Source organism: Rhinolophus ferrumequinum, chromosome X (assembly GCF_004115265.2).
Source record: "Rhinolophus ferrumequinum isolate MPI-CBG mRhiFer1 chromosome X, mRhiFer1_v1.p, whole genome shotgun sequence".
In the NCBI taxonomy this organism is placed as follows: domain Eukaryota; kingdom Metazoa; phylum Chordata; class Mammalia; order Chiroptera; family Rhinolophidae; genus Rhinolophus; species Rhinolophus ferrumequinum.
In genome coordinates, this window is record NC_046284.1 from 118,433,466 (window position 1) to 118,455,512 (window position 22,047).

Genomic DNA, 22,047 nt, shown 5'->3' on the forward strand with positions numbered 1-22,047 from the left:
GACACCAGACAACATCGGGGGCTATGGTAAAGGCTGGCCATCTAGAGTTGGCCAATAGTCCTTTGGCTGGATATTAATTGTCCATAGGACCACTGCTGCTTCTGCAGTGATTGTACATTAAGTGATATGCACACACTGAGTCATCACAAAAAGATTAAATTATAGCCAGTGCCTGCTCTTCCCGAGGACAATAGAAAGTAGATAGAGATATTTATGAACATGAAAAACAAAATGTCTACCAATAGGGGGCTGGTTGGAATCAATTATGGCAGATATCACATTCAAAATGAGGTGTCAGTCTGTATTTGTTGGCATAGAAAGATGTTTCTGACACATAGTTAAGTAGAAAAAATAGATTTTTAATGTCTTCTTTCTCTAAAATGATCCTCCTCCTTCTCTTCCCTCCGTCCCTCCTCCCCTCCCCCCATCCCTTCCTCCTTCTCTATTTCTTTCTCTTCATTGGGGAGATATTCACCAAAATATTAATGGTTGTTATCTAAGGGACTCATTCCTGAAAGTCTCAGGGAAGCCAAGATTTTATTGTATTTCTTTTCAGTAATCTGTGAATGGAACAAATGCAAGGGAGATACAAGAAGTTTGAGGTATAATATTTCTCATTCGTGTTTAGCAAGAGGAATGAATAAGCGATAGTACTAGACCTCTCATAGCCCTGCATTTATTTAATGTTCATTCTCAGGGTCACCTCCTGAATATAAAGTCAAAGACCAACGTGTGTGTGTGTGTGTGTGTGTGTGTGTGTGTAATATATTTTTTTAAAGGGATAGGGTCCCTTTTAGATGACTAGTAGAAAATATCTGAATGATACAAGCATTCACAGAAAGAGTTTATACAGCTTGTAATTTGTAAGATCTGTAAGCATTTGCTAAATATCTGGTGGAGCAATTTTCAATAAGGGCAATTATATGCAGATGGGAATGTGTTTGGGGATTATAATTAACTGGTAACTGTCGGGAGTGAAAATGTTACATCTGTGTTAACAGAGGTAACACAGCAATGTAAAAACAAGCTTTTTTATTTCACTTTATTAGGCAAAATACACAAAAGTAAGTAGTACTTTCCTGCTGGGGTTCCATGTACACACACACACAGAGGTAGTTTCCAAACACAAGCGATGTGCTGTGGTGGAGAGAACTTGTCTTTGTCAGTACAGCCAAGGTCAGAATTGTGGTTGGGCCATTGACCCATGAAGCCAGACCTTAGCCAATGTTCTTGACGCTTACACACTTACGCTACTACCTGGAAAATGGGAAAATATCAATAAGGGGAAGCTAGTCATGTCATTCAATATACATGTGACTCTTCTTAAACATGATTTCCAACATTAAGACTGATAATTTTAGTAAAGGCTCAAAGAAGACATATGCAAATTGAAAGAAACATAAGGCAATAGTTTGCCACCTGAAATGTTGGAAACTATTATTCTCTCGTATTTGATATGCAGAGTTTCTTCTATTGTTCTTGACAGATAATTCTTATATTGTTACATTTTAGTAGCAGACCTTTCATCTTCACCTCTTACCGAACTTCCCACAGCGACAGAAATATTTTCATTTGATCTGCTAATTCTACAGGGCACAAGAAATATGTGGTGAGACCTAGGTACCAGCGATGTCACCCGTCCGGGCTGCGTTGTCGTTCCTGGTATCCATTCCAGTGATTGTTTCAGTTAATAGCCTCTTGAACGTGGACAGAGCCCTGAGAAGCTTTTCAGTTAGTATCTCCTTCGTCACATCCCTAAATTACATAAAATTCAGTGAGAGCAGTTGAGAATTATTTTTTTAAAAATCACATCACAAATGGTATGTCTGCTTGGAGTATTAACTAGATCTGAAGCTGATATAATTCTGAAGAATGAAATAAATTGGGGAAAAGGCCAGATGGTAATTTAATTCAACTCACATACATTTCATTATAGGGAATTATTTGAAATGAAATTAAACAGATTCAATAGACTGTCACAGAATATTGTGGAGTGCAAGTTTGTTCTAATCATAGATGACATTTCCCCCTGTATAAGGCTAGCATAGCTTTAGAATCATACAATCTCCATTTCTTAACCTGTTATCTAGCATCATCTTCATCATCACTGTGCTCTTAGGAGAATCATAGTCATGTGCTGTGTCTTTTCTCAGTAGCATTCCATACACCTCAAGAATCTTTAACTCATTAGAATCAAATGATTCTAATTGAGAATCTGTAATATCCAAGGCACAGGACCTATATATAAATACACAGCATGATATTCACATACAATGCAATATTATTCACCCTTAAAAAAGGGACTGACACATGCTACAACATGGCTGAACCTTGAAAACATTATGCTGAGTGAAGGAAGCCAGATACAAAAGACCACATATTGTATGATTCCATTTCTAGAAAATGCCCAGAACAGGCAAACCCATAGAGACAGAAAACAGATTCATGGTTGCCAGGGGCTGGGGAGGAGAGAGGAATAGGGAGTTACTGCTAATGGATTCGGGTTTTTAGGGAGGTGATGGAAATGTGGTTGGAAAATGGATCTCTGAGAATCCCTACCACAGGGTTTCTCAATGTTAGCATTTTGGGTAAGGTCATTCTTTGTTGTAGTTCTGTCCCATGTACTGTAGGATATTAAGCAGCAGCCCTGATCTCTACCCTCTAGATGCCTGTAGCACCTCCCTCTTCTAGTTGTGACAACCAGAAATGCCTCTGCATTTGGCCACGTGCTCCCTGGAGGATACAATCACTCCCAATTGAGAACCACAGATCTACAGTCACCTAAGAATTGAGCTGGATGTAGAGGTGTAGGAGGAAGTGGGTGGGTGCCTGGAGCCAGCATGCATTTCTGGGAAGACCACTGTTTCTGGGTCCTTGAAGGTCCAACACTGAAGCCTGAGTTCTGGAATCTGTGATTTATTTCTAAAAATACTGAAGAGATGAATAGGGAAAAGAAGATTTAGCTGGAGTTACAGTTCAAAAATTATCTGGTGGGGGAAATCCCCCATTTTTCAGGTTATTATAAAAGATTGAAATTGTTATTTAAAAAATAAAGTGGTACATGCCAGTGGTCTTTACTTTTATCAGAAAGGATTGGAGCCATGGTGCCAATATTTCTGAGAGTATATAAATTTGGATTTGGCATGCTCTATGCTGTAGCCATAAAAGTATATTAATTGTTCTCAAAGAGTTTTGCTTAACTCAGTTTTAAAATTATTCTGCAGAATATAAACAGCCCTTGAGCAGCAGAAAGAAGCATGAGATTTGATTTGTACCGTGGCTAACAAAAACAAGTGGCCAATCACAGTTTAATCATATCCTACTAATCTAACTTAGTCCAAGGAATGGAAGAGAGGAAGCGCGTGGGCTTTAGAAATGCGTAACTTTCAGAGTCAGTTTTTGAGCGTGACCTCTTTTCTGTTCAGAAATGCGTGCGTGGAGGAGGCCCTCCTCCTCCCTGGCAACCCATTTATAAGTAAAGGGGTTGAAGGAAATTGTGTCTCTGGTCTGTTCTAGTTCTCAAGATCTGCCTTGCTCAGAGTGGGACTCTTACAGTCAGTGAGGTAGTAACTGGCACGTTTCCTGCTCTCAGTTTTACAGAAGTGTTTTCTCAAACTGCCTTAGTCTGCGTAGCCCTGAGCACCATGGACCTGATACCGTGTGTACGGCATTGCTATCAGGCTAACGTTAGTAAATTCGAGTTGTGTTTATAAGCAGGCTGCCATTACACAGTGGCTTCTTTGTAAACACAAAACATACATTTTCTTATTTCTCATGGACTCCAGCAATTACAGAATGTTGCTTTTAGCTCTTGTTTATATCAGGGATATTACTGAGTGCCTCAAGCTCCTTCTGACTTAAAGTTATTAAAAAGGACATGTTCCAAGCATGTTTTCAAGGTTTTAAGTGTGTGTGTTTATAAGACGTTTCCCTTAACCTCTTCTCCCACCCTGTCAGTAAATATGGAAAAAGGGTAGGACATCTGAAAGAGGCTGGATTTCATAGATCAGCGATAACAGTGGGTGAGAACAATACTTCTGGAAAAAACCTGTCTGTGTGATGGCTCACTGGAAGGACCTGTTCCCACTCAGGTCTTTATGGCATGGTTGTGGGGAGTAAATGAAATGGTCTAAAGCGAGCGCACAGAGCAGAATGTAACCACAGGAAGCACTTAACAAACTGGGAGCTTATCATTGTGATCATTTTCTAGCAAAGCTGCACAAGCTGAGGCCAAGTAATACTGGGTCTCTTTACAAAATGCTTCTCGAAAGACCACCTCTGACTTTTTTTATAATAGAAATTTACAAGAAATTGCTCTCAATGCAGACTACACTTTAAATACTTTTTTGACTTTTAAATAATACGTTTGGGTCCCATTCCACCTAGCTTCTGATTTAATTGGTCTGAGCAATGATTCCAACTCTTATGTATTTTGGAATCACCTGGGGAGCTTTTAAAAATGTTGATGGCCAGGTGCCACCGTCAGAAATTCTGTTTCAGTTGAATGTAGTGACGTGCTGTCACGGTTGAGATCCATGGGACACAATCCATTCCACCTTAGAAATGAATTATTACATATGTCTCTTGGGCCTTTACTGTATATAAAAAGTTGTCCTTTTATCAACTTTACCCAAATCAGTGGGTTTTTTCCTCTAAGTGAATTTCCATTCAGTGCCCCGGGTGGAATTAAGAGCACTCAACACAATGACATTTGCAATTGGTTATAAAAGCGTAATTTCGGACCCACACAGTTTTAGCATGATGGCAGACCCACGGTGAGCATTCAGAAAACGTTTGCTGATGATGGACAGAAGCGTGTTTTTCATGGTCTCTGGGTTTATCCACGAATATTTCATGTCAAGCTGACTATCTCACAGAGTCCACGTGAGGCTGCTAAAATGTTGATTTAATGAATGGGTGCATTTCATGAACCACCAGTCTGAGTGGGTTACCTTGGGCGTAGCTGTTTTGATTTCTCCCTCCTCTGACTATATGGTTTTGTTCATTTAATCAAACAAATCCAATTGTTTTGCTGCTCTGTAGACACATTATTTGTGTGGCCCAGAATCCTGTTTGCGGTCGCCACACCACAACTAGATCTGAATGTGGGGCAGCCCAGCAAACAAGTGCTAATTTGAATCAATTGTTAAGATTGCCAGCAACAAACCAGTATGACCTCCATCCCTGGGTTCAATTAGCCACCCTGCAGGCAAGGCACTAGGTTTATTCCATTATCATTCCCTTCATCCATCAAAAACCCTCATCTTCCTGATGGACGAAATAATAACAATGTCAAACTTAAGGCGTATTTGGTTCATCTTAATTTTCTATCTGTCCTTTTTTCTGAATACACACATAATGTATGTTTGTAAGTAAATTTAAACAACATAGACATGCATTAGGCAGAATGTCAAAGTCCCTAAGAAGCCCATCTTCAAGCGATAGCTATTATGAGGAAACAATGTGACTAAAACCCGGAGGTCTCCTTGGACTCCCTTCCAATCACTTCTCTCCGACAGTAACTCCTCATTTGTCTTTGCATAGCACAGACTGGCTTTGCCTATTTGTATGATTTGCACTAGTGGTTTCATAAAGTATGTTCCCTTCGGTGTCAGACTTCTTTTGCTCAATATGATGTCTGTGGGATTCCTCCTTATTGTTGTATGTGGTTGGAGTTTATTTTTTCTCATTGCTACATAGTATTCCATTCTGTGGATATACCACAATTTATCCATTCTACTTTGATAGACATTTGGGTAGTTTACAGTGTTTGTTTATTGCAAATGATGCTGATATGAACATCCTAGCACACAATTTTCGCGTGCATTTCTATTGTTTTTATTGTCAACTTTCCTTTTTTGATATCGGAGATGGTGTTGAAGTGGATATCTTTGTGAATGTATCTTGCACCTTTTGTAATATTTCTATAAACTACATTTTTTGAAGTGGAATTGCTGGGTCAAGTGGTATGCATAATTGTATTTTGAGTAGACATGGCAGAACTGCTCTCCGAAAATATTTTGACTTTGGAGCTCGGTCTACAGCCCAAGCAGCCCACTGTGCCTGGATCCCTCTGTTACTGCCACTATCTGTGACACAGATGCTGCTCTTGTGTCTTCTGGACTATAAAGCAAAGCTAATGAAAACCAGAATCTTCTTTCTGGCCCTTTTCCGACGCTCCCTAGTGGGCTAGTGCCTCTCTCACGTGTACACTGAAGGACAAAATTTAACATGACCTAGTGTCCCAGGGTGCCAGGGCATCGTGTGAGATTCCAAGCTGAAACTGAATAAATTGATGCTGTGAGAAGGTGCACCAAACAGACCCCGTGTCTCTAAGGGCCCTCCAACCCCCTCATTTCCCAGGTGTAGATAGAGGTTTCTAACCTAGAAATGAGAATCACATATCTTACCGACAAGTGGCCCATTCAAAATGGCCTGTCACTGGGAAGCATTAGGCTAGGGCAGTGTTTCCTAACCTTGGAACTCGTGACATTTAGGGTAGGGTCATTCTTTGGTGGGGGAGGGTAAGTCCTGTGCATTGTAGGATGTTTAGCAGCGTCCCTGACCTCTGCCCACGGGATGCCAGTAGCACTCCACTTCTCAATTCTGATCATCAAAAAATGCCTTCAGGCATTGCCAAACGTCCCCTGGGAGGTAGAATCACCCCCAATTGAAGACCACTGGGCGACTGCTCAGAGAGGACCCTGGCTCAAAATCAGATTATGTTCAGATTCTGGCTTCACCATTTCTTATTGTGTGACCTAGGGCAAAGCACCGAAACTCTCTGCCTCAGTTGGTTCATCTGTAAAATACAGATGTTAATAGTAATACTTACTTTAATTGGTTGTTGCAAAGATTAAATGAGATTCCTCATCTGAAGCAGGTAGCAGTCTTTGGCACAAAATAAGTAGTCAAAGTCAGTAGCTTTATTAGTCATAATCTATGATTATTATTATCATCATCATTATTATTACTACTACTACTATTTAAAAGCTGAGTTAGTAGGAACAAGTATTCACTTTCTGGAAAAGGATGTGGATAATGTGTATGTGAAAAACATCAAAGGACTGTGGGTTCACAGCTCTTGGAATAGGCAGGGGGAAATGTGGAGAAAGCATTATTTAAGCTACGAAGGAAAACAGCAGCATTTGTTTGTACCTCTGTTCCTTCTCAAATTAGCATTTATGGAAACCAGAATTTGTGGAAAATGGGCTTTGGCAGCAGAATTGGATGCTTTTAGGAACATGCTAAATCACTGTGGGGAAATATCTTATTGTGTTTCTTGAGTTAATATGAAGTTAGCAAATTTTCAATCGTTTGTTGAACACTTTTAAATAACCAAATATGTTCAGTGATAAAGCAGCCATATAGTTATTTGATGTTATTGAGGTGAGAGTTTTATCTGCTGCGAGCTTCGTTGTGATGATTCTCCTCTGATGCCCTATTCTCCCACCGCAGGTCTGAGATCAACTCAGATGCCAGGACACAGTGTCTTCTTCTTGTCAGTGGCACAGAGTGGCATTGTGGACAGGGTAGTACCTTTGCATTGCCAAAGTGGCATCTTGCCAAATCACTTCTTCTTTTTGGTTCTCAGGTTCTCCACTGAGCAGGTGGGTTTAGTTCAGCATTTACCAACTATGTTCTGAGGAAGCTGAGGGATGCGAAGAGCTGTTCTGAAAAGAAAACAAGCAAAGGAAGAGAGATGATGGCCAGTGTGTTTAGATGACACCCTGGCTTATAATTTTCTCTCTGCAGGACTTCTTAGTTTTCCCTTAGCTATTGTTTATTATGACTCTTTAAGATGGAACTAACTCACACTTATTTGATCGTGGAACAGTTTGGGAGATCCTGCATTAACTAATTTATGAGTTCCTTATATGTGTAGGAATTTCCTGATTCCCTCTGTACTCATTTTCTATCACTGCTGTGACAAGTTACCACAAACTTAGTGGCTTAAAACAATACACACTTATTATCTTACAGCTCTGTAGGTTAGAAATCTGACACAGGCTTCCTGGGAATAAAATCAAGGTGTCACTGGGGCTGTGTTTGGAGGCTCTAGGGGAGAATCTGTTTCCCTGCCTTTCCAGCTTCTAGAAGCTGTCCACATTCCTAAGCTTATGGCATCTTATCTCCGTCTTCAAAGCCAGAAATGTTGGATCTCTCTGACCTCTTGTTCATGGTCACATCTCTCTCTCCCTCTGAACTCGGCTGAAAAAAATTCTCCGGTTTTAAAGGCCCACGTGTTTCCAGTGGGTCCACCCAGATAATACAGGAGACTCTTCCCATCTCAGAGTCATTAATTTATATCAGCAAAGTCGCCTGTGCCATGAAAGACAAAATATTTCCGAGTTCCAAGGATTAGGGTGGGGACATATTTCGGGGGCCATTTTTCTGCCAACCATACTGTCTGTCCCAGCGGCTTTCCATTTCCCAACACTGGAGGGCGTGGAATGGTATTCTGTAGAGCCAGAAAGACGCTCTCATGATATTTCTTACTTATCTGGTTCTGGTCAACTCGCACAGTAGCGACTGTCTTGCAACCTCACCCGAAAAGCAATAAAATAAAAGAACACAAGAGTAATTAAAACACGGCTACTGACTGTTCTGTGCAGCATTTTATTTTTAGCTTCTCTCCTGATACTGAGGAGAATATCTCCTCGAAAGAAACTAGGCTCTGAACTGTACTTTATTTTAACATGTAAAATTACCAGACTCAGTATCAACTACTAGTCTTTGGAATTAAAATATGAACATAAAGGGATTAAGAGAGTTTATTTGCTCTGTTTTTATATTAGTTTCAGGTGTATAAAACAACGTAATGATTAGACATTTACACCCCTCACACAGTGATAATGCCCCCAAGTATACTACACCTCTGACATCGTACATAACTATTACAATACCATTGACTATATTCCCTTACTTGCTCTTTTTTTTTTTTTAAAGATTTTATTGGGGAAGGGGAACAGGACTTTATTGGGGGAACAGTGTGTACTTCCAGGCCTGTTTTTCCAAGTCAAGTTGTTGTCCTTTCAGTCTTAGTTGTGGAGGGCGCAGCTCAGCTCCAGGTCCAGTTGCCGTTTTCTAGTTGCAGGGGGCACAGCCCACCATCCCTTGCGGGCGTTGCACCGGCAACATTGTGGTTGAGAGGACGCACTCCAACCAACTGAGCCATCCGGGAGGCAGCTCAGCTCAAGGTGCCGTGTTCAATCTTAGTTGCAGGGGGCGGAGCCCACCATCCCTTGCGGGAGTCGAGGAATTGAACTGGCAACCTTGTGGTTGAGAGCCCACTGGCCCATGTGGGAATCGAACCGGCAGCCTTCGGAGTTAGGAGCACGGAGCTCCAACCACCTGAGCCACAGGGCCGGCCCTACTTGCTCTTTTTCTGTATAGCCATTACCTGGCTCAATTTCTTTAAAAAAAAGCAAACACTACAAACATTTAAACTTTTCAGACTACTCATGATCATCAGTTTGTGAAAAGAAAAACTGAAGGATTATGTTCCTTCTCACGGCTCGCTGAAAGCTCCAGCGGACCATCTGTATGAAGTGGAAACATTATATGGGCTTGCTCATAGTTGTTGATATTTTATCTCACATGAGAGGAATGAGGTGGAAAATGAGTTTTGCACTGAAAATATTTTTAAATCTTGGTGTTTGGCCTCATTTCAAGTTTTTGTTGTTGTTTTTGTTTGGCTATTTATAGAGTTATCATATGATCCAGCAATTTCACTCCTACCCTGTTTCCCCAAAAATAAGACCTAGCCAGACAATCAGCTCTAATGCCTCTTTTGGAGAAAAAATTAATATAAGACTGGTATTATATTATATTATATTATATTATACCCAGTCTTCTATTATAGTAAAATAAGACCGGGTCTTATATTAATTTTGGCTCCAAAAGACACATTAGAGCTGATGGTCTGGCTAGGTCTTATTTTCAGGGAAACATGGTAGGCAAATACCTAAGAGAACTGAAAACATGTTCACATAAAAACTTGTGAGTAAATATTCACAGCTGCTTTGTTCATAATGGCCCCAAAGTGGAAATAACCCAGATGTCCATCAAATGACAAAGGGTTAAATAAAATTTAGTATGTCTGTACAATAAATATTGTTTGGCCATAAAAAGGAATGAAATACTGATGCATGCTATAGCATGGTGAACCCTGACAACATGCTAAGAGAAAGTAACCAGGAGCAAAAGGCCACATATTGTATAATTCCACTTATATTAAAAGGCAAAAATAGGAAAATCCAGAGACATAGAGTAGATGAGTAATGATCAGGGCCTGAGGTGAGTGGGGAATGGAGAGTGATTGCTCATGAGTGTAGGGTTTCTTTTAGGGATGGTGAATATGCACCGGAATTAGATAATGGTGGTGGTTGCATATATCTGTGAATATACTAAGAAACCCTAAATCATATGCTTTAAAATGGTAAATTTTAGGGTACACAAATTTTATCTCCAAAACAATTGTATCAGAAATTTGGCTACTTCTGGCATGTAGGAAGCTTGGAAGTTGCCACTCCACCTAACAAGTACAAGTCTGAACAAACTGAAAAATCAACAACTCTTCTTGGATCTATAAAGGAAGTGAGGTCACAGGGACAACTGCGGCCTCCAAAAATTGAAGAGACTGACAGGCGAATACAGAGAATCACAATTTATTGGAGCAGCAATCGCCAAGGGAACCAGTGCCTGGGTAGGGAAACCTGAACTGTAATTGATGAATTGCTGGAAGCTCAGTGTGGACAACTCTGGGAGTTAAAAACTCCAGGAGGACCCAGTCATCAGGGGGCTCCCACACTTTTGTGAGTTTGACCACCTGGATCTCTACCAGGTTTACAGATGATGTGATTATCGACGTAGAAAATCTGAAATAATCAAAAAAGAACAACAAAAACAAACAAAGAAAAAAACACCTCCTGGAGTTAATAATAAGCAATTATAGCAAGGTTATAGGATACAAGGTTAATATACAAAAGTCAACGGCTTTCTTATGTATCAGCAATGAACAAGTAGAATTTGAAATTAAAACCACAATACCATTTATATCAACAACACCCCAAATAAAATACTTAGGTATAAATGTAACAAAATATGTACAACAGCTATATAAGGAAAAGTACAACACTCTGATGAATGAAAACAAAGAAGAGCTAAATAAGTGGAGAGTTATTCTATGTTCATGGATAGGAAGACTCAATATTGTCAAGATGTCAGTTCTTCTCACTTGATCTACAGATTCAAGGCAATCCCTATCAAAATCCCAGCAAGTTATTTTGTGGATATTGGCAAACTTATTCTAAAGTGTATATGAGGAAGCAAAAGAGCCAAAATAGCAACACAGTATTGAAGAAGAATAAAGTTGGAGGATTAACACTACCTGACTTCAAGAAATAATATAAAATGACAGTCATTAAGACAGTGTGGTATTAGCAAGAGAATAGACAAATAAATCAATGAAATAAACTAGAGAGCCCAGAAATAAACCCACATAAATATAATCAACTGATCTGTGATAAAGGAACAAAAGGAATACAATGGAGCAAATATAGTCTTTTCAACAAATGGTGCGGGAACAAGTGGACATCCACATAAAAAAAAAAAATGAATCGAGACATAGACCTTACACCTTTCACGAAAATTAACTCAGAATGAGTCACAGACCTAACTGTAAAATGCAAAACTATAAAACTCCTAAATGATAACAGGAGAAAATCCAGGCAACCTTGGGTATGGCGATGATTTTCTAGATACAATGCCAAAGGCATGAACCATGAAAGAAATAATTGATAAGTTGGACTTCATTAAAATTAAAAACGTCTGCTCAGTGAAAAGACAATGTCAAGTGAATGAGAAGATAAGTCACAGACAGGGAGAAAATATTTGCAAAAAACTCATCTGACAAAGGACTGTTGTCCAAAATATACAAAGAATTCTTAAAATTCAACAATAAGAAAACAAATAACCTGATAAAATACAAGCCAAAGACTCTAACAGATATGTCACCAAAGAAGATATACAGATGGCAAATAAGCATATGAAAAGATGCTCCACATAATATGTGATCAGGAAAATGTAAATTAAAACAACAATGAGATACCGTGTTTCCCCGAAAATAAGACCTAGCTGGACAATCAGCTCTAATGCATATTTTGGAGCAAAAATTAATATAAGACCCGGTCTTATTTTACTATAAGACCGGGTCTTATAATATAATATAATATAATATAATATAATATAATATAATATAATATAATATAATATAATAATACTGGGTTTAATGTAATATAATATAACATAATATAATATATAATATAATGCCAGGTATAATATAATACCAGGTATAATATAACATACTATAATAATATAATAAATACCGGGTCTTAATATTAATTTTTGCTCCAAAAGATGCATTAGAGCTGATTGTCCGGCTAGGTCTTTTTTTTGGGGAAACAGGGTACCACAACACACCTACTAGAATGGCCCAAATCCAGAACACTGACCACACCAAGTGCTGGTGAGGATGTGGAGCAACAGGAACTCTCATATACTGTTGGTGAGAAGACAAAATGGTGCAGCCACTTTGGAAGACAGTTTGGCTATTTCTACAAAACTATATATATATAAACTATATATATACACACATGTGTATATATATATATATATACGTATATATATGTATGTATGTATGTATACATATATGTATGTGTATATATATATGTATGTGTGTGTGTGTGTGTATATATATATATATATATATATATATATATATATATATATGCTCTTACTATACGATCCAGCAGTCACACTCCTTGGTAGTTACCCAAAGGAGTTGAAAACTTGTGTCCACATAAAAATCTGCATGTGAATATTTATTCATAATTACCAAAACTTGGAAGCAACCAAGAATATCCTTTAGTAGGTGAAGGGATAAATAAACTGTGGTCCATCCAGACAATGAAATATTATTCAGCAGTATCAAAATAAATGAGCTATCAAACCATGAAAAGATGTGGAGGAATCTTAAATGCATGTTACTAAGTGAGAGAAGCCAGTCTGAAAAGGCTACACGCTGTATGACTCCAACTCTATGACATTCTGGAAAAGGCAGAACTATGGAGACGGTGAACAGATCAGGGGTTGGGGGGAAGAAAGGTATGAACAGATGGAGCACAGAGGGTTTTGGGGCAGCGAAATAAATCTGTGTGACACTGGAATGGTGGGGACCTGTCACTATGCACTTGTCCAAACCCATAGAATGTACAACACCAAGAGTGACCCTAATGTAAGCCGTGGACTTTGGGTGACTATGACGTGTCAGTGTAGGTTTATCAGTTATAAGAGAGTCACCCCTCCGGTGGAGATGTTGACAGTGGGGAAGGTTGTGCTCGTGTGGAGGCAGGGGGTACATGGCAAATCTCTGTACCTTCTACTCAAGTTTGCTGCGAACCTGAAACTGCTCTAAAAATTAAAATCTATTAAAAATGCACCCATTAGTTATAACTCTCCAAGCTCCTGATGTATTTTACTATAATTTATTTTTTTAAACTTCAGTATCTGTATGTTTCATTGCTCAGAGGAAGCAGTATTTTCCTTATATCAAAGCCAAAGTGTTTGGTCAGGTCTCTGAAACACTTTTTAATTTATCATTTTAAAAGTAGTATATTGAAAAGAAAACATTTCTGGAAAAAAGCCTGAAAAGTGGCAATCAGATCTCTACCAGTAAGTGCAGATAGTTTATTTTTATGTCATACCTGGCATTTTGTGTCATTTCGCAAATTCATTTTTCTCTGTTCAGTTGCCCCTTTTACATGTTTTGACACTTAACAGTAAGAGCCGGGAAGCGAGATTTTTTTTTTCATTTTTACTGGAAGTGATTTTAGCTTCTTTAGAACCTATGTCCTAAATATAAATATTATCTGCTGGTCTTGTTTCCATGCTAATATACACAAATGCTTTTCTGTATAGACGCAGAGTTAAGTTTCTCCAAAGCTTTCTTTTAACCAAAAAATATGCAAAAGTACAAAATGCAAGTGCTATTCCTTCTAAGTGCTGGGTCTGTCCTTCCAGAATGTACAGTCTAGCCGGGGAGAAAAGGCACAGATGTAGAGAATCAAATAAGAGTGAAGAAAATAGCTGAAACGTGAGGCGTGGGGAGGTGGGTGTGATTGTTACACAGGAGGGAAGATAGCCTATGAAGTTAGTTTTCTGGGAAAATAATTGACGTTTAAACATTCCCAGTCCTCTTCTTCCCCCCCTTCCCCCCCCAAATCCTTCAATGAGACATCGCGAGTGATTTCCTACACACCTCAAGTGTTTAGGTCACTGGGGCATTAAAAGAAGCATAAAGGAAAAATAAGCTATGGAGCGATCTCTGGAGACCCATCTGTTCATACATACATACATGCTGTAATGGTTGTCGTAAAAAGATGTGGTTCCTTTGCTGTTTGAAATAGCGAAACGCTCCATGAAACTGTCATTTCCTGTGCCACATGTCTGGTGATTTCAGGGGGTCCACCACAGGCTCAGCAAACTTTTTCTGTGAAGGGCCAGATCGTAAATATTATCAGTGTTGGGAGTCATACATCTTTAGTGCAATCACTCAACACTGCTGTTGTATCAGGATGCAGCCCTAGACGAGACGGAATGAGCCTGGCTGGGGTCGGTTTACAAAAGCAAGCAGGGGGCTGTATATGGCTGGGGCTGTTGTTTGTCCACCCCTGCTCTGGATCAACATCTGTCACCTCATGGTCAAGTCATGCCGGGTGGATGTGTCAGATGTCATTTATTCCTGATAATACATCACTTAGAAACTTCAGAATTTTACTTTGTAAGAAAACTAAAGAAGAGGGTTTTGAGGTGAGCCTAAAGCTACCTCAAACTTCCAGCCATTCTGATGTACTTTCTTGAGTCAGACTTTGCCATTCCTTGAGAGAAAGTTATGGCCCCACAGGGAGGTAGCACACGGTAGTGGTTAAGACCCCAAAATCCGGGCTTACGGCTCATGAGTTTGAATCCCAGCTCTGTCACTTGCAGTCAGTTTCCTTAAACAAGTTACTTAACCTCCTAGTGTTTGATTTCTTCATCTGTGAAATGGGTCCATGTTAATGACCCTTACTTCATAAAATTGTTTAGTGACTAAAGCAGGGAGTACATAATTGGGGCTAGGAAGAATGATGGGTACATAGTTACACCCATAAGAAATGTGAGTGATTCCTCACATATCTAAATTCCCTGGGGAAGAAGCATAGCTCCCAGCTTATCTTATCTGTGCTGTTGAGTCACTGATGAACAATCCTTACCATTAATAGTCGTGTTGACCACAAACTCTCATGGTGCTAATGGGTTGTGTTACATTTTCTTACATTATAATTGTTTTTCTACCCGCAGACAGATATTTAACAAGGTAGAAGGCAGCAAAACTCAGTGCAGAAAATGTGAACGTAAACCATTAGTGCCTGTGAGTGAAAACAACACTGAAGCATGTTGTTAGGCTACGGCAGTTGGGATTACCAAAAGGTCGACCAACTGATTATGTGCCTGAACATTGTACAGTGTGCTCTTTATGTTGATATCGCTGAACTCTGGAATTCTGAGTCTTACCATTTAACAAATATTTATCTCTGTTTATTAGCACACAATTCCTTGTCCCATTCATATTAGCTGGTGGTCTGGAAGTCAGTAAAAATGAAGACTCATTAAAATAAATAAATTCAGTAGTTTTAAAAAAATCACATTAGCATATTATTTTTTTTCCTTGTAACCATTTATCAATGGTCTTCATAGAGCCACATTAATGAATCATGTGCTTGGAACACACTTTTATGAATTCCTTGACTTCGTCCTGAAAAGTGTGCCCTGCTGTTTGCTTGACTCACCACAAAACTGTGCCGGGCATTGGGGAATATGAAAATCTGGGTCTAGGAGAGAGTGTGTGTGTAGCACGTCTCACTTATTTTGCATAGCTCCATCCTCCTGACAGAACTATTGTTATCTCCACTTTACAGAGCAGGTCACTGAGGCTTAGAATGGTTAGATGCAGACTGAGCTGAAATTCAGAGCCAGGCGGTAAGGCCACAGAGCCCTCCCCGCAAGAACTGTGCATTAACTCCGTGTCCCATTCTAAAGGAGCAGCTGCCAATGAGCACGTGAGTCCTGCTTAGGACACTGTCCCGAAGACCGTAGGTGCTTAACTGTGCTGCCATTAGAAATATTCCTCATCCCGTCCACGGCGGAAATCATAGAAAGTAACATCTGGATGAAATCATAGAAAGTAACATCTGGATCAAGCCGGTGAAAGGTGAAAAAGAATTTTAAATTATGGGTGCACAAGTTTGGGGTTCCAAGTCTCAATCTTGGTAGCATTATTAGATTTTATTTCTGCTGCTAGTGAAAGAGAAAAGGATAAGGTCTGCCCTTGGTATGGGAGAAATCTGGCAGGGTGAGTGAAGGAATATATAGATAGTGTACCTATCACTTGGGAATATGGGGGGAGGGCGGTTACGAGAAGGGACGAGTGGAGGGAGGATGGAGACAGGCACAGGTGCATGGCAGATGCTTTGTGGAATTCGGAGAAAAGTAATGCCTTCCGGAAAAAAGTGCAAGGAATTGGTTACCCCTGACAGGTTCCTTAACCTCAAGCCATGGCAGTCCTCGTCCTGGACTGCGCATTCGAATCCTCTGGAAAGCTTTGTGAATCTACCAGTGCCTGAGCCCCAAACCTAAAGAGTCTAACTGATTTGATCTGTACCTGTGCTGTGGAATACAGTCTGTGCAGATCTGTACCTGTGCTGTGGAATACAGCCACTAACTAATGTGGCTATTTGCATTCAAATCAATGAAGAGTAAATAACATTAGAAATTCAGTGATTCTGTTTCACTAGCCACATCTCAAGTACTCATTCGTCTTGAATGGCTGGTGACCACATCAGACAGTACAGGTGAAAAAAATTTCCATCATCATAGAAAGGTCTATTGGACCTCACTGTCTGGAGGCAGGTGTGGGCATGAGTATTTTTAAAATGTCAACAAGTGATTCTTTTTTTTTTTTTAAGTAATTCTAATGTGCAACCAGGTTAAAGAACTATTATGCCTTACAGAGTTTGTTCTAAAGTTATCACCACTTGCATCTGAACTAATGTTGCTTTTGAAGCAAATATTCCAAGAATATTATTAACGCTAGACTTTAATAATAATGCATATATTTTTATTTAAAACAGCTTGCTTGCTCACTTGATCTACAAGTAAAGGTTAGGTGAGTGAAACCAGCCTTTGATTGAAAATGTGTGAGTTGCCTTTTACTGTGTAGGTTGTTCATGCCAATTTTGAACTACCTATTGAAAGAGTTTAATAAGATAAATAACCTTAAATGGAAATTGAGAGGCTTATTGTCAACAGCCCACATTTTGGGCAACAAATTAGAGTTGATTGATGTTCACATATTTGGTGATACTCAAACTTAATTCATTAAGGTAATAATTTTATTAAATTTAATTTAATTTTTAGGAAGTTCTTTTTCTATTAGAGGACAACCTCACTGAGAGATTTTTGCAAAGTGCAATTTATGAAACAAAACGTCAAATGTAGCATTGAAATGAGAAAGTGGAACGTACTTCACTTTAGTATTTTTTGTTGTTGTTGCCTACTTTGTTTTGCCTAAAATTTTGTCAGTAGAGAGTTTTCCATCTCCTAAATATGATACACATCTATCCTTAAGGGTTGCTTTATTTCCTGCTGGTTGTACATATCTGATTTGGGATTGAGTTCTCCAGTTTGAGGGTCACATTTCTTCAGCATCCCTGTGTCTTTTATTTATTTATGTTTTATTTTTCTAAATTTATTGTTTTTATATCAGTTTCCGGTGCACAAAACAATATAATGATTAGACATTTACACCCCTCACAAAGTGATAATCCCACCAAACCTACTACGCCTCTGCCACCATACATAGCTATTACAGTACCATTGACTATATTCTCTATGCTGTACTTTACATCCCATGACTATATATATATATATATACACACACACACACACACATGAAAGACATCCCTGTGTCTTTTAGATAATCTTGTTTAGTGAGCATTGAATCTGCCCATATCTGAATAAATGACCTGCTCCACAGAGAGTTCACATGACATTTTACCCATAGTGAGTGTCCTCTTATCTGAGTGTCCTTGTTGGATGAAACCTGCAGCATCCATCCTTATAACTCAGCTTTCCTCACTATGTGGGTAGAAGGAGCAGCCCACAAAAGAAATACTGTCCTCTGCAGTATATTAGGACCACTGATGTCATTTCTACATATCTCTACGAGAACCAGAAGAGAATGATCTTTTCTAGGTCTACCCTCCCCAACACATAAAATGAGATGTGAATTTCTCACTCTGCCCCCGAAGGTATTTCTCCAACTATAATTTTAGACCTGACTCTCTGGGGATCCAGATTAATTGAAAAATTGAGGGACTCTCATTAAAAAAAGCATTCCTAAGGGCCACTTATTTTATTGCTGCTGAAAGTCCCTTTGTGTCAGTTGATGTCACACATGGGGCCTCCCTCCGGTGTAGATAGACCTCAATGTTTGTTTCCTCTCACTATCTATCCCTTTCCTATGTGTTCTGCACCACTCTGCCTCATGCATCTTTCCTAAAGCATCCCTTTCATCATTTTACACATCTACCCCAAAACTTAGCGTGCATATTTCTACTTGTAAAGGATATGGCATTTGGGAGGTTTTCTGAAATGCCTGTTCCTCTTTCCTGCAAACAAACACCAGTTCCTTCCCTTCCTCTCAGAGCTAATTGGCCCACAGCTTCCTGTTCTGTTTCCTCCTGCTGCCTTGCCTCTGTTTGCACACGTTTCTTTCTGTGTCTTTATCCCAGAGGGCTTTGGACACTCAGCTACCTTCCATGCATTTACCAAATCTCTCCCAGGTAGATGCTGTGATGTAGCCTAAGGATTAAAACCCATTGCATTTGGAAACACACTGCTTGAGTTTGAACTCCTTATGCCCTCATTGTGTGACTTTGGGCAAGTTATTTAAGCTCCCTATCTCTTGGTTTTCTTGTCTACAAAATGGGGGTAATCCTAGTACCTGTCTCCTCGAGTATAGCAAGTATTCATGGAGGCAGTGAGCACTAGTTCAGATTTGTGGCCTTAAGTATCTCCCTAGTTACCTAATACTTTGCTCTGATGGAAGATTTTTAGATCTGAATGATCTAAAAGTTACTCTCCCTGCAAAGGGGTCATAGTAGCAGCCGGAAGATTCTAGAAATTAGACCAAGGTCAAGTGCTGGGGTGGGGAGAGGACAGAGAGTTATGGTTAAGGAAGCAAATGGCAGCAACAAGGGAATGCAGAAGCCTCCTTCTGTGCTTGCACTTGTCACTTCACCTCTGGAAATTCTGAGTAATCCACAGGTAGAGTCTGCTGATTAAACTGAAAGATACCACATGTTTGCTGTGCTTTTTAAGGTGGCAAAAGGACTAAAATGTCCTCTGTGATTTGCATTGTTTATGTGGAGTCAGAAAAAATATTAAGACCTTAAGTGCCAATTCTGTGGACTGGTCAAAATAGGTTAATTGGATCAACAAAAGGTATATTGGTAGTAAATCTAATCAAATGAAATTTCACTGTGCCATTTTATCAGATTAAGTCATAATTCTGAAAGACAAAAGCATCACTTGGTTCTGAATATTACTTATAACCTGAAAGATGTCATTAAACATATATTTATCTTCTTGTTTGTAAAAAAACTTTCTACATGTTGTGCAAAGGGATTGATAAAGAGTAGTTTTTACTTCACTGTCCAGTTGATCAGCTATTACCTTTCCATGTGAAAACGTAGAAAGTCAAGGAATGAGCTGCCATGTGGTTCGGTGGGGAGAAGTACAAGAGAGGTTCCAGGGGCTAGGAGTCCAGGTTTAGATGGTTTTGATTTGTTATCTGTGTGTACAAAGGAAGTTAAGGAAGGTAAGGTTATAGTTGCTATATCACATACATCCCCAAATCTCACCATACACGTTTTTTCCTCACTCATTGTATTACGAGGTCTGACAATTAAGTTCGTGAACTTGTTGTAACGATGTTGCTAACCTTTTTTGATATCAGAGGGGTTTAAGGGATTATTCATTATGCATTTGTACCAACTGGACAGACAGTTAACCAAGTTTACTACTTGGAAGTGCTGAAAAGGCCGTGTGAAAAAATTAGATGACCTGAACTTTTCACCAACAATTCATGGCTCTTGCATCACGACAATGCACCAGCTCACACAGCACTGTCTGTGAGGGAGTTTTTAGCCAGTAAACAAATAACTGTATTGGAACAGCGTCCCTACTCACGTGATCTGGCCCCCAATGACTTCTTTCTCTACCCGAAGAGAAAAGAAATATTGAAAGGAAGACATTTTGATGACATTCAGGACATCAAGGGTAATACAATGACAGCTCTGATGGCCATTCCAGAAAAAGAGTTCCAAAATGGCTTTGAAGGGTGGACTAGGCACTGGCGTCGGTGCATAGCTTCCCAAGGGGAGTACCTCGAAGGTGACCATAGTGATATTCAGCAATGAGGTACTTACCATGTTTCCCCGAAAATGAGACCTAGCCAGGCAATCAACTCTAATGTGTCCTTTAGAGCAAAAATTAATATAAGACCCGGTCTTATATTGTATTATATTATATAAATCCGGGTATTATATTATATTACATTATGTTATATTATATAAGCCCTGGTCTTATAGTAAAATAAGACCAGGTCTTACATTAATTTTTACTCCAAAAAACGCATTAGAGCTGATTGTCTGGCTAGGTCTTATTTTCGGGGAAACACAGTAGTACTTTTTCTAGGATGAGTTCGCAAACATAATTGTCAGTCCTTCATAGTATCCATGATTGGTGGGACAGCTGTGCTCCAATGATATGAATAGAAATAATCCCGAATAGGAGTCAAGAAGGTAGAGTGGATGCTTAATGGCATAGATTCTGAGGCTGTAAATTGTTGCTTGGTATCCCTGGCTATCGAAGAGTTATGGGTAAAGGATGACTCTTGTGTTCCTGGCCTTTTTTCTGGTGAGCAAAATTGTGGATTAGACCTTTTCATTGCTCTATTTCTAAGGCAGTTTGAGTGACTTTTTGGGCTCTTATTAGTTCTACTTAAAGAGTTGATATTTAAATCTTAAAGAAGATTCCTTATCTTCACCCTTTGTTTTTCTGGCTTGAATGCATTTTTCCAAAGAATGACAAACATACACAACTACTCTATTATTTCCTTGTTTCCTCTCCAGGCCTGACTTGATTCTACTCTTCAAACAGACTAGGAGTTTCACAAGACATTGTCTCTTGAGATTATTTGAGATTATTCACTTAAGGAAATAGTCACCTGCTTATGACACATTCATTGACCTGACAGTATATGTCTCCATTAAATGACTGATTTAACAGGTCACTCCAGTCTTAGGTCATCGTTCTGATTAAGTCGCTGTGCCTATTTCTCGATGGACACTTATGACATGGTTCCGACTAGTGCTGACAGTGGACTGTGACTTTGTCCTCTAGTCAATTTGTAAGCCTCATAGTTGTTGGGATCATGGCTGCATTCCTTACAAGCTGTGAATCTTTGGGCAAATTACTTAACCTCTCTGAACTTGTGGGGATAATAATAAAACCCACTTTTTCTAATTCAATGCCCATAAAATGCTTAGAACAATGTCTGACTCTTAGTAGGCACTCAGTGAACACTGCACGTTGAGTTCATCTGTTCATAAACTAAAAGATCATTTGCTTAACAATGACAAATGAATTGCACACTTATCAATCCCATGTGAGATATTACATTATATCATTTTAATGAGGGTCTAAATTCCATTAATGAGTATCCAGAATACGTGAACCACATTCTTTCTCTGCTGGAATCATGACTATTTTCAATGTCTGAATTTGGAGTGTAGTGAAAGTGGAGGTATATGCAGTAACGGTCAATTTTTACTCTGAATTTCTCGTTAAGTGTAATTATTCTAGTTTAAAAGAAAACCATCT

General features: G+C 39.2%; 1 protein-coding gene across 3 annotated transcripts in view; it reads left to right on the plus strand.

The window, feature by feature from the left end:
• Nucleotides 1-22,047, plus strand: part of ARHGAP6 (Rho GTPase activating protein 6) — a 449,126-nt gene that overhangs the window by 330,208 nt on the left and 96,871 nt on the right. The gene's annotated exons all lie outside the window — the stretch shown is intronic.